General features: G+C 38.9%; 1 protein-coding gene across 2 annotated transcripts in view; it reads left to right on the forward strand.

Annotated features, from left to right (window-relative positions):
* The window catches only part of sertad2b (SERTA domain containing 2b), a 36,316-nt gene that overhangs the window by 18,509 nt on the left and 4,386 nt on the right, over window positions 1-13,421 (forward strand). Inside the window, exon 1 of one of the 2 annotated variants that reach the window (XM_057341633.1) lies at window positions 3,342-3,612. The exons of the other annotated variant lie outside the window; for it this stretch is intronic. The gene's annotated coding sequence lies outside the window, so the exon portion shown is untranslated. Of the gene's footprint in view, window positions 1-3,341; window positions 3,613-13,421 lie in introns of those variants that run through there. 2 annotated transcript variants of the gene reach the window in all.

Here is a 13,421-nt window from a genome sequence, read left to right on the forward strand (position 1 = left end):
GTGCATTTAAATAATAGTAAAAAAAATTAATGAATAAATATAAACACTGCACTCAAAGCACATTGTAGTTGGATTTGTTTAGGACAGTGATTCCCAATCAGAGTTGCATAAAAAGCAGAAATCGCAGCCTAAAAAAATAGATTAAAGCTACAATCTGTAACTTTAAAAAAATAATAAACAAAGAATATTTATTAAGCAAGTGGGTTAACATTCAGTGTTGAAAACTGTCAATTTACCTTACCCTGACTGACAACGGTAAATTTATAAGAATAATAATTTATAATTTGAGCGCCCTGGTCAGATTTTGTGGGAAATGTGTGCTTTATGTTTCAAACAGAGATGAGGACAGAAAGGCAAAAGTTATGGATAAATATAAATCAATAATAATATGTTAATGTTGTTATTATTATTAATATTATGAACTAAATTAATATCATGAATCCTTTGATTTATAGTTATTAATTACAATAATCACAATTAATAATCCCATGGATTTCACATGGGATTTAAGATTCATGTCCAAAAGCACATTTCACATGTGTTTTTTTACATATGATATCCATGTGACATTTCTGTAAGGGTATTAATATTGATAATTTGTTAATATTATATAATATTTACTTTTTGTAGGTTGTTTAGTTCTTTTATGAGTCAGGTGTTTTGGGTTTGGTGGTTTTGTATAATTGACACTCCAAACACCAATATACAGTGTGTGAGCATTTATCAAGACGCCACTCTGTCATTAAAGGGAGAGGTGAGAGGAGATTACATGTGACATTTTGTACCATATCGCTGTTTTAAAAACATTTTCATTTGTGATTGATTGTAATAAGCCATGTAATAGTCATATTGATGATAATGCTAAAGGTTTGATGTCAGTAAATGGGGTGCTTACTGGGGGTACCGAAGACAAAATAAAATGTTTAGCAAACACCAGGAAATCAAGCTGCTGCTCATTATTTTGTAATGACTCATATGTTTTTTGAATGACTGCCCACACTGTTCGTGCCATGCTCGGCCCATCTACTGAAGAGGCAGTTGGTGGGAGGTTCTTACAGCAAATTATCATACACTGTCACAATTTGTAAGAGACTTGGTAAAGGAAGAGAACAGGAGAGACCTTAGAGTGAGACAGAGGAAGGGAGGGGAGAGAGAAGAGGCGGGCTGTGCTCCCTTGCTTGTAGCATGAGGGAACAAAGGGGATGTTGTAGATGCCGCCCAGCGGCCAGGACTTCTCCGTCCTACCTCGACTGCTCACTGAGCCATTTCCTGTTTTTGACCTGAAATCTTAATTTAGAACCACCCTTCTGCTCATTTATAACAACATAGTGATAGACACAGGAACATAGATTCACAGCAATGATTTTTGTCCTTTATAAGCTCCAGTGTAGCTCTTCCGTTAATGTGAGAAAAGTACTGTGGGAAAAGACACATGGCCTCGGTCATTGAACAAAGTTAGGTGCCCTCTGTGGAATTCACTAAATACTGTATGTTTGCTGAACTTTTGGTACCGATTCGGCCCTGAGCTTGCGCACTAAATCTAAACATGCTGTAGTGTAGACTTAAAATAGGGGAGTGTTATGTTAGTCGTAACACCTCAGTGACAGATTTGCTGGCAATAGGCACTATAAAGCCTCAACAATTTGCATTCTGCATTCAGACAGTATCATTTACAGTATACTGTATGCATATAGGCCCTATGACATTGATAACATGTGCCACCATTGCTGTCGTGGCAGTATATCACATTGCATTCTGAAAGGTGCAGAGTGGTAGTCCTCATGAAGAAACAGTGATGTGGTTTGTATTTGTGTTTAAATGTTTATTTTCTCTGGAAATACTTAATTGTGGGTGAAGTCTAAAAGTAAGAACAGACAGTAAAGCATTTCTTTTTTAGATATTGCTGTGCTAAGAAACGTTTCCACAAGTTTGCCACATGCGTAACCTCATGTCATTTTGTGTCCATCAAAATTTTGTTATTTAGTAAAGTAAACATGAACAGCTGCTTCTGATCTTATTTAAAGAAATAATGCTTCTTTTTTGCAATAGATATTTGCTTCATCTCCTTTGGCAATCCTTTTGGCATTGCTGTAAATGACTTGGCATAATTACATGTTTGATAAGTCAAACATCAATACTAGAATTGCTCATAGTTTGGGTTAGAGGTCTGTTTGAATCCCTAACCCTAATTATTCAATTTAGGTGCAAACCACATTAATTTGTGATTTGAACATTATCAGTAGGCATGTTATATGCTAATAAATATGTGACTGGATTTTCACCTTGTGGACGCAACAATTAGATGAAAAATCCAATACTTTCCATCCAACACAACCCAACTGTGTATTAACACAATAAAAGCCTCTCAGCATCTGCATGAACATTCTCACTGTAAGAAAATTGTTGGTTCAACTTAAAAATATTAGTCAACTCAGCGAGTTTAGTCAACGCAACGAGAAATCAATTGAGTTAACTAATATTTTTAAGTTGAATTTACTTAAAATTTTAAGGCAACCAATTTAAGTTGAACCAACAAAAAAAAGATTTTTTTTTAGAGCAGTGTAAGATTGAGGTTTGCACCAATCACATTGTTGATCAAATGCGTTATTGTTTATTGCTGACAAGACACGATGCTAGCAAGAAAGTTGTTCAAATGTATGCTTGTTTCAGATGTTAATATCATTCAACTTTATTTAGTGTTTAATGTTTGTAACTGTATAAGCCATTATGAACTACATGTATGCAAGTGCTTGTTCTTGCCATGTGGTGGCAGTTTGATAGCTTGTCATTAACATCATTTATAAGGTCATATCATTTGTAAGCTGTTGTGCACTAACCATTAATATTCAAACCATTAATATTCTTCACATTGTTTTTATTAAAATACCTTGTATGACCTGAATAACACCCATCTTCCCAGCACCCGCCAATGCGTTTACACATTGTCATCACTAGTCAAATTGTAAGTGTAGCTTAAGAGTAAATTGTTTTATAAGTTAGTTGTAGTTTTAGGACAAACAAGACATGTAGGATACAATAACTTGATTAGAGTATATTAGAGAGGGAGAGAGAGAGAAAGGGAGTGCGACTGTGGAGTTGTTTCAAAACGTACTGTGCTGCCTACCTAGGCAGCATTTTAAACGCATCACAGACGCGCTAGGTGACAACTTCACCTTCATGAGAACTACCTTAACATACTCGAAACACGCATGTAATGCACGTATGCTTCACGCGCCTTTGACGCCCCAAAATGTGATATACTAGGTAGGTAGCTTGTTAAGGTTTGATGCACAACCCGAGTGTTAGTGGGTGGAAGCGTGGAGAGTGTGCTTGCGTGTGTAGGGGTTGGACTTTTCCGAGCTCGAGGTCCGTGTAGTCGAGCAGAAGTCTCGCGTCATTCGCTTCCGAAGGCGACCGTGTCGGTCATAGTGCCTGGCTGTGTTTTAAAGCACTGGGCTGGCGAATAGTCTACTCTCCTCTCCTTATTTCGCCATAAACTCACTGTCGATCAGCCTCCTGAGCCGTGAGGGTTTTATCGGTACCAATTCGGACGACAATAAAAGAAAATCCTTCCCGATGCTTGAATTTGTACCTCCACTTCAAGTAGACGAGGTAAGCGAACAGCTTATTCAGATATATCTGAAATCTCGTAACTGTCTTGGAAACACCGATGTTGCACATAGCGAAGGCAACAGTCATACATATATTAGTGTATTGTTGTCTGGCGGTCAGTGAGATATTCAGAAAGTTCACAGGCATGTCGCAACCCGAGCTGGCGCTCGGAACCACTCGGTTCACGGGTACTGCCGAACAGAGACCCCCGAGTCAAACCATTTAAACGTATTAATTGTACATCTTTACGGTTGCTCTTGATTTGTACTTAAAGATACATATTCAGCTGGCTTACGAGCTTGATTGGGTCCACTGAGGTCCAATAGGACAGACAGCTTTATATTGTCTTTTGGTGTTTCTACGATTCCTATCGAGGATGAAAGCGTGATGTTACTTTTTACTGTAACTGTTGTCAGCGCATTGGTTACAAAGTTGCGTTTTCACCGTTGAATTAAAACTGTTTTGTAAATGGGTAATTTTGGATGTTAGGCACTGAATGGTTTTGAAGCTACAGAGGATTTTATTATTTGGCAGGTGACTCAAATAAATAAATACATCTGTTCGCACAGCTCGTCATGGAACAAATGCACATGCTGGAAAATGGCAATGGAAGGATTGTGAGGGACACTGTCTTTATATGTGTCAGTCAGTGTGTAAGCAAAGTCTCACGTCCACCCGTGGTTTTATTTATGAACATTAAAATATTAAAATTAAACGTTATATTGAGATTATTTCTTATCTTAATTGTGTGTTGTATTGAAGTGAAATCCTTAAGAACTCCTGCAGCAGTTTTGCAGGCGATATCATTGTCAGACTCACAGACATTCAAAGTCCGAATATCACAGGCACGCTCACATGTGCACGCACGCACAGTAAATTCAGAGGATCAAGGTCCAGTTGGATTTTCTAGTGATTGTATGGGTCCCGTTTAGCAAAGTAGATTACAACCCCAGCATTCGCATGTTGTTTGTCGTATTTCTGTTTTATTTCCTTTAAAGAAAAACACTGACTCTGTGACATTTACATTACGAACTTTCTGTGTCATCTTTAAATGTGCACTTCCTTCCTGCAACAGTCACAGAAGTAAAATGAGCGGTTTGTCCCCTAATTAATAGTAAATGTCAGAGAGTAGGTGTCTATGTGTCCTTATCTTCCTGTTCATCAAGTTTACATCACAAAGTTATGTTGTAATAATGTATGTACCTCGCACTACACTGGCTCCATCAACAGCAGTAGATTCTAGATTCACTCATGTTAGCTGTCCATTAATGCACCTGGATGTGGGAAACATATGCATCTTGAATTGTAAGATTAGTGCTTTTTACACAATTCTACAGATTATATCTATCATTGCAGTTTGTCTTGTTTTTCATAATCCAGTTTTTATATTGCAGTTTCAGTTACTAAAATAGTTTCTTGTAGAATGAGAGGAAAGGACGGTGAATGCAAAAAAGCTACAAGCTTGCCGTTGTTTATTCAATTTTTACTTATATCATTTGACTTTATTCATCTGTTGCCTCTTCAGTTTTATTTTCACTTAAATGGTGTGTGTATTTGTGTTGTGTGCCTGTTGAACACCTTCACGTAGCGCTCCAAGCCTTCTGGCCCTCTGGTCAAACCGGTTTGATTTGCGTTCCTGTCTCTGCTGCCATTTAGCTGTTTTTTAACAGATGTCTGACGTATTGTGAGCAGTTAAAGGGAGCTTAAATCTTACTGCTACTTGTGTTGTGCTCACTGCCTTCGTTTGACATATTTTACTCTTATTACGACTCTTATTAAGTCAGTTAACTCAAGCCTCTATTATTTTCACAGTAAGCTTATTGCATTATTGCAAGAACAAACATTTTTATATTATTCCCTAAATCATAAGTATCCAATAAGATGAACATTTTTAAGATGATGTAAATTGTTTAGATCACTCAGTGATATAAATAGTGCAATAAGAAAATCTGAAATGTGGGTGAGTTTTTGTCAACCCCTTGCTGATCTCTGGGAATGAGACTCCGTGACTTATGGTGTGTACCCCACACCTCATCTTAAACCTCACCTTATCTTTGTTCAGTGAATGTAACATATTTGGCACTGACTAATAACTGGTTTAAAAATAAAGATTTTTATGGTAAATGTTTAAAAAATACTTTCTCCTACCCAGCTTAAAGAGATAGTTCATCCAAAAATGTATACATTTCTTTGTTCTGTTGAACACAAAGGAAGATATTTGGAAGAATGTCAGTAACTAAACAGATCTCATCCCCCATTGACTCCCATAGTATTTATTTTCCCTACTATGGCAGTAAACGGGGTATGAGATCTGTTTGGTTACTGACATTCTTCCAAATATCTTCCTTTGTGTTCAACAGTAGAACAAAGACATTTATACAGATTTGTAACAATCTGAGGGTGAGTAAATGAAGACAGAATTTTTGGGTGAACTATCTCTTTAACACGCACAAACAATTATTCTTCATCCCAAAAAAATGTAAACACTATGTTTTAATTTTTATTTGATCTTCTCTCTTACATGCTCAAAAAGTGAAGGCAGTTTGCTCTGGTGTTTTATATGGCCACATGGTGCAGCCTCATTTGCCTTTTTATTGATGTTAGCCCTTTATTACGGCTCACTTTTCGGCAATACACGTGAGGTAACGTTCAAATAAATATAGTAGTAGAGAAACAAATCCTTATCTGTATTTGGTACTCCAAAGCATACAAATAAAGTTTACATTACATTTAAGAGCTTATAAATAGGCACTGGTAAGTCAGCCAGTTTAATAAAGTCTAATAATAAATAAAGCAGCTTGCTATTGCAGAAATACAGAAGACATTTAGAATGTAACAGTTTCAGTATACTGTATGTTGATGATCGTTTCAAAGATGTCAGATGTCTGTATTCCCTACAGCTTCAGCTTGCTGTTGTGTGAGAATGTGGTGTCTGGGGCTTCTCCATCTCTCTCTCTATCTCTGTCGCTGTCATTCTTTAAAGCTTTGTGTCTGGTATTTTTTAACAATAAGAAAGATGCAAGTGCATGCTTCATATGTCTGCTTTAGTTGTTGTCTGATGCACCAGTTTAACATTTGTGATCAGTTTTAAAAACCACATGAAGTAACTTGGTTAGCACAGATTTCTTCCCAGTGTTGACATGTTGCTTATTGCAACAGGAAGTTTGGGTCAGACATGGACAAAACTGTCCAGTAGGTATTAGTTACGTCACAGCCAGGAACCATGATTTGCTGCATGCTGTTTGGTGGTGGGTCAGAAATCTGTGTGTGTGAATGTGTGCAGGTATGCATTAAAATATATCGCTTTATTAGCAAATATTTTATGATACATTTTAAAATAAAGACACATTTTAAAATAATGTCAACAGGTTTGTGTGAGGTTAGAGTACAGGCCAGGTCTTCTTTAAAGTCTCCTATGTCTATATTTGTGGTCGCTGCCTTATGCATCAATCTGACATATGTGATCCCTTTGAATATGTGAATCTCTGCGTTTCTCGACATGCACGTGGTTGCGTCTGCATTTGTGCGTTTGTATCTGCAGGTGCTTTAGAAAGCTACACAGACAGTGTGTATGTGTGTGTTTGTGTGTGTGTGTGAGTGAGAGAATCACTACCCTCCAGATCTGAAATAGCGCTGTGTGGAGGTGAGGGGGGAGGGGAGCTCTTGAAGCACAGGCATGGAAACGTGCAGATCCTGTTACAGGATCATAATATCACTGAAAAACTCTCCGCTCGATCCATCTTCTACACTGCACTTGTTCGCCTGCTCATGCCATCCCTTCCACCGCATTATCTCGCTCCAGCTCCACCAGTACACCCAGTACTCAACCTCTGCTGTCACACCCGCTCCCATATGTGTACATATCTGTGGTGTATAGGATCGGAACAGGACATGCAGCCTGCCTAGCAGCCCTGACGTAGTTCCAACCTCTGCTCTGACAACTCAGTCACAGCCTCTCCAAAGGCCCCTGCCGTTTCACGCTAATTCTGGCGTTATCCGGTGCCATGTGTCAGACACTTAGGAGTCGTAACCAGGAAGCCACCAAGTTGCACTTTTAAAGCTTGCCAGTTTGCCAGCCATTTTGTCCCAGTCTTTATAGCGTTTCTTGCACCACAGACGTTTTTTGACACCGTGTCTTTTCTTCTACTTGGAGAGATTTCGCACAGGGTCATCGCTCAGCGCTGGTGCATAAGGGAGCAGGAAGGCTGGTTGTCTGTTTATGAATGTCTCTATGTGTGAGAGAACAGAGTGTGCTGCTCCTGCGCTTCTGACTGAGGAGAATTCAGCATTCTCATCTTTCTCCTCTCTGGCTCCTACTGTTGTCTCTTTGTGGTTAGTATATCCAGGTCAGCGGCCAAGTTAAAGTACAGGTTGCCCAGTCATGGGCCAGTTTTGCCATTTGAAAAACTGTAATGTCAAACCATTCAGGGAAATTGCAGCTGATTTGCGTAAGGAGGATGAAAACCAGAAAGCCACGGTACGAAGAGAGGATCTCACCTAGTATACCTAGACTCTAGCATAGCTAAACATTTGATTAAAGGAACACTCCACTTTTTTTGGAAACAGGCTCATTCTCCAACTCCCCCAGAGTTAATAAGTTGAGTTTTACCGTTTTGGTAAACCGTAACATGGCTGCAGCAGGCACAGTGATATCACGCAGCGCATTTCCACATGCTTCAAATGTGGAAATGCGCTGCATGATATCACTGCGCCTGCTGCGGCCATGTTACAGCAGAAAACTTCCTTGATTATTACGCCGGAATGGGAGTATAGTTCCTAATCATATCGGCCTGGAAATCACAACTTTTCATTTTCCGCCTGTCTTAGAACACAATATAACTACAGAAGCGTCCAGTTTTAAATAGGAAAAATATCGAAACTCTTTGGTCACTTTTGAACGCGATGCTACTGGTCTAATTGGATTCAATGATCTATGCTAAGCTATGCTAAAAGTGCTATCGCCAGACCCGGAGATCGATTGAATAGATTCCAGAACTGTAAAACTCAACTTATTCACTCTGGGGGAGTTGGAGAATTTCCACTTTCCACTTGGAAGCTTGTTCTGATCCAGAACTGATCACTAAGAAAACCGACGGGGTCAAAGTTTGGGAGGGTTTATCTAAAATAGAGTACCAGATTATTTGAACAGGAATTGAATAGGAAAATGATGATTGTACTAAAAATGTAATCTAATGGAATTGACTGTTATAGGATTTTACAGACAATACAGACAATTTAACAGGCCTAACTCAGAAAAGCAAAATCAGTATCGTTTTCTGCTTGTTGATCTCCAAAACTCAAAAGCACCCCGTTACCTACACACGTGTCAGAAAAATGTGTCAGAAAATTGTACAAAACTGTACCTTTTCCATCACTGGGGTGTTACCCTTAAGGACACTCTACAATAAAATGTATGTTTTTGAGTACATAATTGTGCCCTAAAGATCTATTGTGTACCTTTTTAAAGGTACAGTTTAATGTTATGGAAACAAACTTGGTTATTTTATGTAGTTTTGTAGTTAGGGATGCTCCAATTGATCAGTATCAGCCTATAGTCACATTCTCTGACTTGCAGAAATGTTTAGTTTTGTACTCCGTGTTTACTCCATTTTGTTCAATTAGGAGTTTAAATGTTTCTACTAATTGGTTTACTGTCTGAGGTTAATAGGTTTAAATAGAGTTTAGATTTTAGTTACATAAAGTCTGAAGGATCAAGATAGATATCAGCTGATCATGGTGGGAAGAAATCGATAGTCTTATTATCTGTAAATATCTTAAGTGGAATATCCCTAGTTTCCAGACAGACTGATAAATAAACTTATAAGCTCTTACTCTCTGAGGTTGCATGTAATCAGCCAATCAGAACTAAGCTAAACTAAGGGAGTTGTTTGTAGTTCGGACGGTCAGGAAACGGGCCATACCTCATACCCTTTTTTTGACCTTTCACACTAAACAAGAAGGAGGCTGATGGATGAAACAGAATAAAGGAGACAGAAGCACAATCAGAAGGAATTTGTTGGGTGGGGCGGCAGTGGCATTCGAGTGCTGCAGACAGTCCAATCCACTCCTTGGCGTGAGTCACAGGGACCCATCGAGCTGCCGTGGCATTCCTCTTTGTGGATTACTGGGGGAAATTTTACGTACTTGAAACTTCTTTAAAGCTTCAGACAATGGCGTATACTGTATAGGGCAATGCCGGCTGAGTTTATAGCAATATTGTAGGAAAATTGTGATACTGATCTAAAACGTATTTTGCCTTTTCTTCCTCTGTCACGTTTGCTTGTGCTTTTCAGAATCACTCATACTCTTAAATTTGCAGTGACTTATAGCAGCATAGTGTGACGTAGTGGTGTTTTTACAACTCAGTTTGAGTCACTTACACTCCTCTGCCTTCTTTCAGTGGTACTCATGCTCAAAATAACCTCAGTCTCAAAAACAGTCCCACATTGCTTCCTCTACTGAAACATTTTGGCAAAGCTCTCACCTCTTTCTGACGTTGTTGTGGATGTTACAGTGTAAATGTCTCTGCTGATCTTTTATCAGCAATTGAGGTGTCTACAATGTGATGTCAGTGTGATAATCTCAAATTATATTACATTAAACTTTATATTATAACAGTTACTTATATTGAAAAAATTCTCTTTAAATCCATTAAAATCTTTCTCTATACCTAAGATAGCCTAATACTGTAGTTGCGGTTTCATATAATCTCCATCATCTGAATAATTTTCACTCAGAATGTAAACAGCATTGCTTTGGAATGCACATTCATCTCCACAAAACATAACCTGTTTTTCTCTCGTGCAATTCACATGTTGTTTTAGAGTCATCTGCTCATAGGCAGCAAACTAGAAGAAAAAACTTTTCTTTCGAACGTTCCTCAGCCCCTTTTCCTCAACTCTCTCCCCCTCTTTCTCTCCTCTCTCTCTCTCTCTCTCTCTCTCTCTCTCTCTCTCTCTCTCTCTCTCTCTCTTTCTCTCTCTCTCTCTCTCTCTCTCTGTCCCTCTCTCTCTCTCTCTCTCTCTCTCTCTCTTTCTCTCTCTCTCCACTACCTCTTTGTCAACTCTTTGGGTGGATTCCCAGCTGACTGTGTTTGTCATGGTAACAGGCAGCAAGGCAACAGGCCCAGCCGCTTGCACTTCCTGAGTGAGTGGAGCTGACTGACAGATCTGCGTCTGCATCTGCGCAGACTGTGTGTGTGTGTGTGAGCTGACTGGGCTGGGATGTGTGAGGCTGTCAGCCTGGATTAGGTTCAAGCACACTGCAACGCTGCCTAACGCTACCGGGCTTCACTTTATGCTAATGGGGGGCCTCAGGAACTGGCTTCTGTTTCTCTCAGTCTCTCTCTTTTCCTAGATCTTCCTCTGCCTGTCTCTCCCTTTTCGCTCGTGGGCCACAAATAAAACCGATGCATCCTTTTACGTGCATGTTTTATTTATTATTTCAATTCTTATCCATTTGCAAAAGAAAAATTTTATGAGGCTGAAATATAACAAATTGCAGAAGTGGCGTGAAGGCATAATTAATCAAATTATGAATTAAATATGTTCCTGTAGCTCAGTTGGTAGAGCAAGATGCTACACATGCCAGAGAACAGACATAGTGGTAAAATGTATAAATGTTACAGTTACTGGAGATCAGCTACCGATTAAACAAAATGTGTATTCAAATGTCTTAAAATGTGACAGGAATTTTTCATTAAAGGGGCTTTTTCTAGTCATACATGTGAGTCACAAATAGGGATGAGATAGATTTATATGGTCAACTACAGTAGTTTCTGGATTAGATTCATTTTGTACTTTTTTGCGTGTGTGTGGTTATGCTTTAGGGTGTTGTGCTTTAGCTATTATAACATAAATTTGAAAAGTAAAACCCATTCACATAAGTTGCATTGTTGCATAAGTTGCACTTGCAATTCAACCTCTCTAAAGCATTACTTCTACAGGTACCTGTATATACACTAAACAGCATGTCCTACACAACATACATGGCTTTGGCTGTTGTCACGCCTCACTATGTCTTTGGTCATACTACACTGTAAAAAATTGTTGCTGCTTTTTTTATTTTTTATAAAAAAAACTATTAAGTTGTAATTGCTTAATTTATTTATTTGATCTACTTTACCAGTAGGTTAGAAAGGCTTGTACAGCCAATTTGATTGCACTTAGAAAATTTAAAGAGTAAATATTTTGTGATTTTTAAGGTCTTTCTTTGGTTTATAGAGTGTCCAACAACAAGTTTATGCACATTCAAGGTGTAAAAACATTTTCATTTTCTAATAATAGGCAGTTATTATTACCTTACTGATGTTCGGCGTTTCAGCTGTCTAATCCCCTCCTTTCTGTCAGCCCACTCTGATCTGATTGGTCAGATGGTCTAGTCTGCTGTGATTGGTCTACCGCGTAGAGCGTCGCAAATGAAAAGTAGGCGAGCATTACACCGAGTGATGCAAATCCGACCCGGAACTGAAATTAGAATGACCGATGACTCGTTCGCGTGATTCAGAGTCGACTCCTTTTTTCTCAAGCCAATAACTGTGTTATTCGTTCACTTTCAGCTTTACAACTTGGCAGACTGCTTACATTCACACACAGCAACATTACACACTGCATGAAATATAATTTTAAGGACATTGTAATAGTTAGCTCTTTAAGGTGGCAAAAAAATTACAGTGTACCATAAGCAATGCATTTGTCGTCACGTTTTAGCTTCTTACAGAGTGTGCTAGAACAGTTTGTCCGTTTGGGGCTTCTGCAGAAACAACATGGTGAATTCCATACAAGGGGACCCGTGGTGTTTGTAGATAGAAATAGCTCATTCTAAGGTAATAATAAAAACATAACGCTTCATTATGTAAGCTTTTTATACACCGCTAAAGTGAGTTATGTATATTATATTGCATTTCTGTCAATAAGTCCTCCAAAAAATTACCCATGACTGGTCCTCACACTGCAGAGTCAGGTGAAGGGGTCGGGTAAAGTTTAATCCGGAACAATTATACAAAGCTTTAGCCCAATTTATAAACTAGACAACCCTTCATCTAGTCAAAATGTGTTGTTCTGAACATCCCTAAGAGAAAACATGTTCACATATGTTCAACTTCTAGTAAAGTTGTTTTGAATGTTGTCTTTAACTAGTGTAATCAGTGGAGTTGTTCTCTATAAATTCCCCATTTCTCTCACGTTCTCTTTTCTGAGCAGAGCTATTTGTGACTCACTGTACCGAATATTGTGGGGTACCATGTGATCTCTTATTAATCTCTAGTATCTTGAACCAAGTGCTCCAGAGCACTGCTGGCTAACATTGAAGCTTAGCACAGTTCTCACACACACACACTCCTCTCCATCCTCTTTTCCACCAAACACTCAGCTGGATCTTGTCTTCCCACGTCTAGCATGTGTTTAGGCAGGGAGCGATCAGGGCTTTGCGCTCGTGTGACACATTCTTACTGTATGTAGTTACTGAAAGTCTGACACACATTGCCACCCTCCGCTCTGCAGCGTGGCTCAGGAAGGACTAGTCAGAGGTGTTTTACTGTAAACGCTTCTGCGGTAGTAGATCACTTGTTTTTTGCGTCTACAAACGACAAAGTGTTAAATTTGTAAGAATGTAATATTCAGTTGGAGATGCCATAGTTGCTCAAAATTAAAGATTATTGTAAGCTTATCCATTTGGCATTGTGGGTTTATTCCTGTCACTGACGGCTACACAGAGAGTGTACTGACTCTCACCCCAGTGGCGGCACCAAATGCTAATATGACAACAGCTTGCAGGGTGATGTCATGGCAACCAAGCGACAAGCCACAAAT

The sequence above is a fragment of the Triplophysa rosa genome, linkage group LG9 (assembly GCF_024868665.1).
Source record: "Triplophysa rosa linkage group LG9, Trosa_1v2, whole genome shotgun sequence".
In the NCBI taxonomy this organism is placed as follows: domain Eukaryota; kingdom Metazoa; phylum Chordata; class Actinopteri; order Cypriniformes; family Nemacheilidae; genus Triplophysa; species Triplophysa rosa.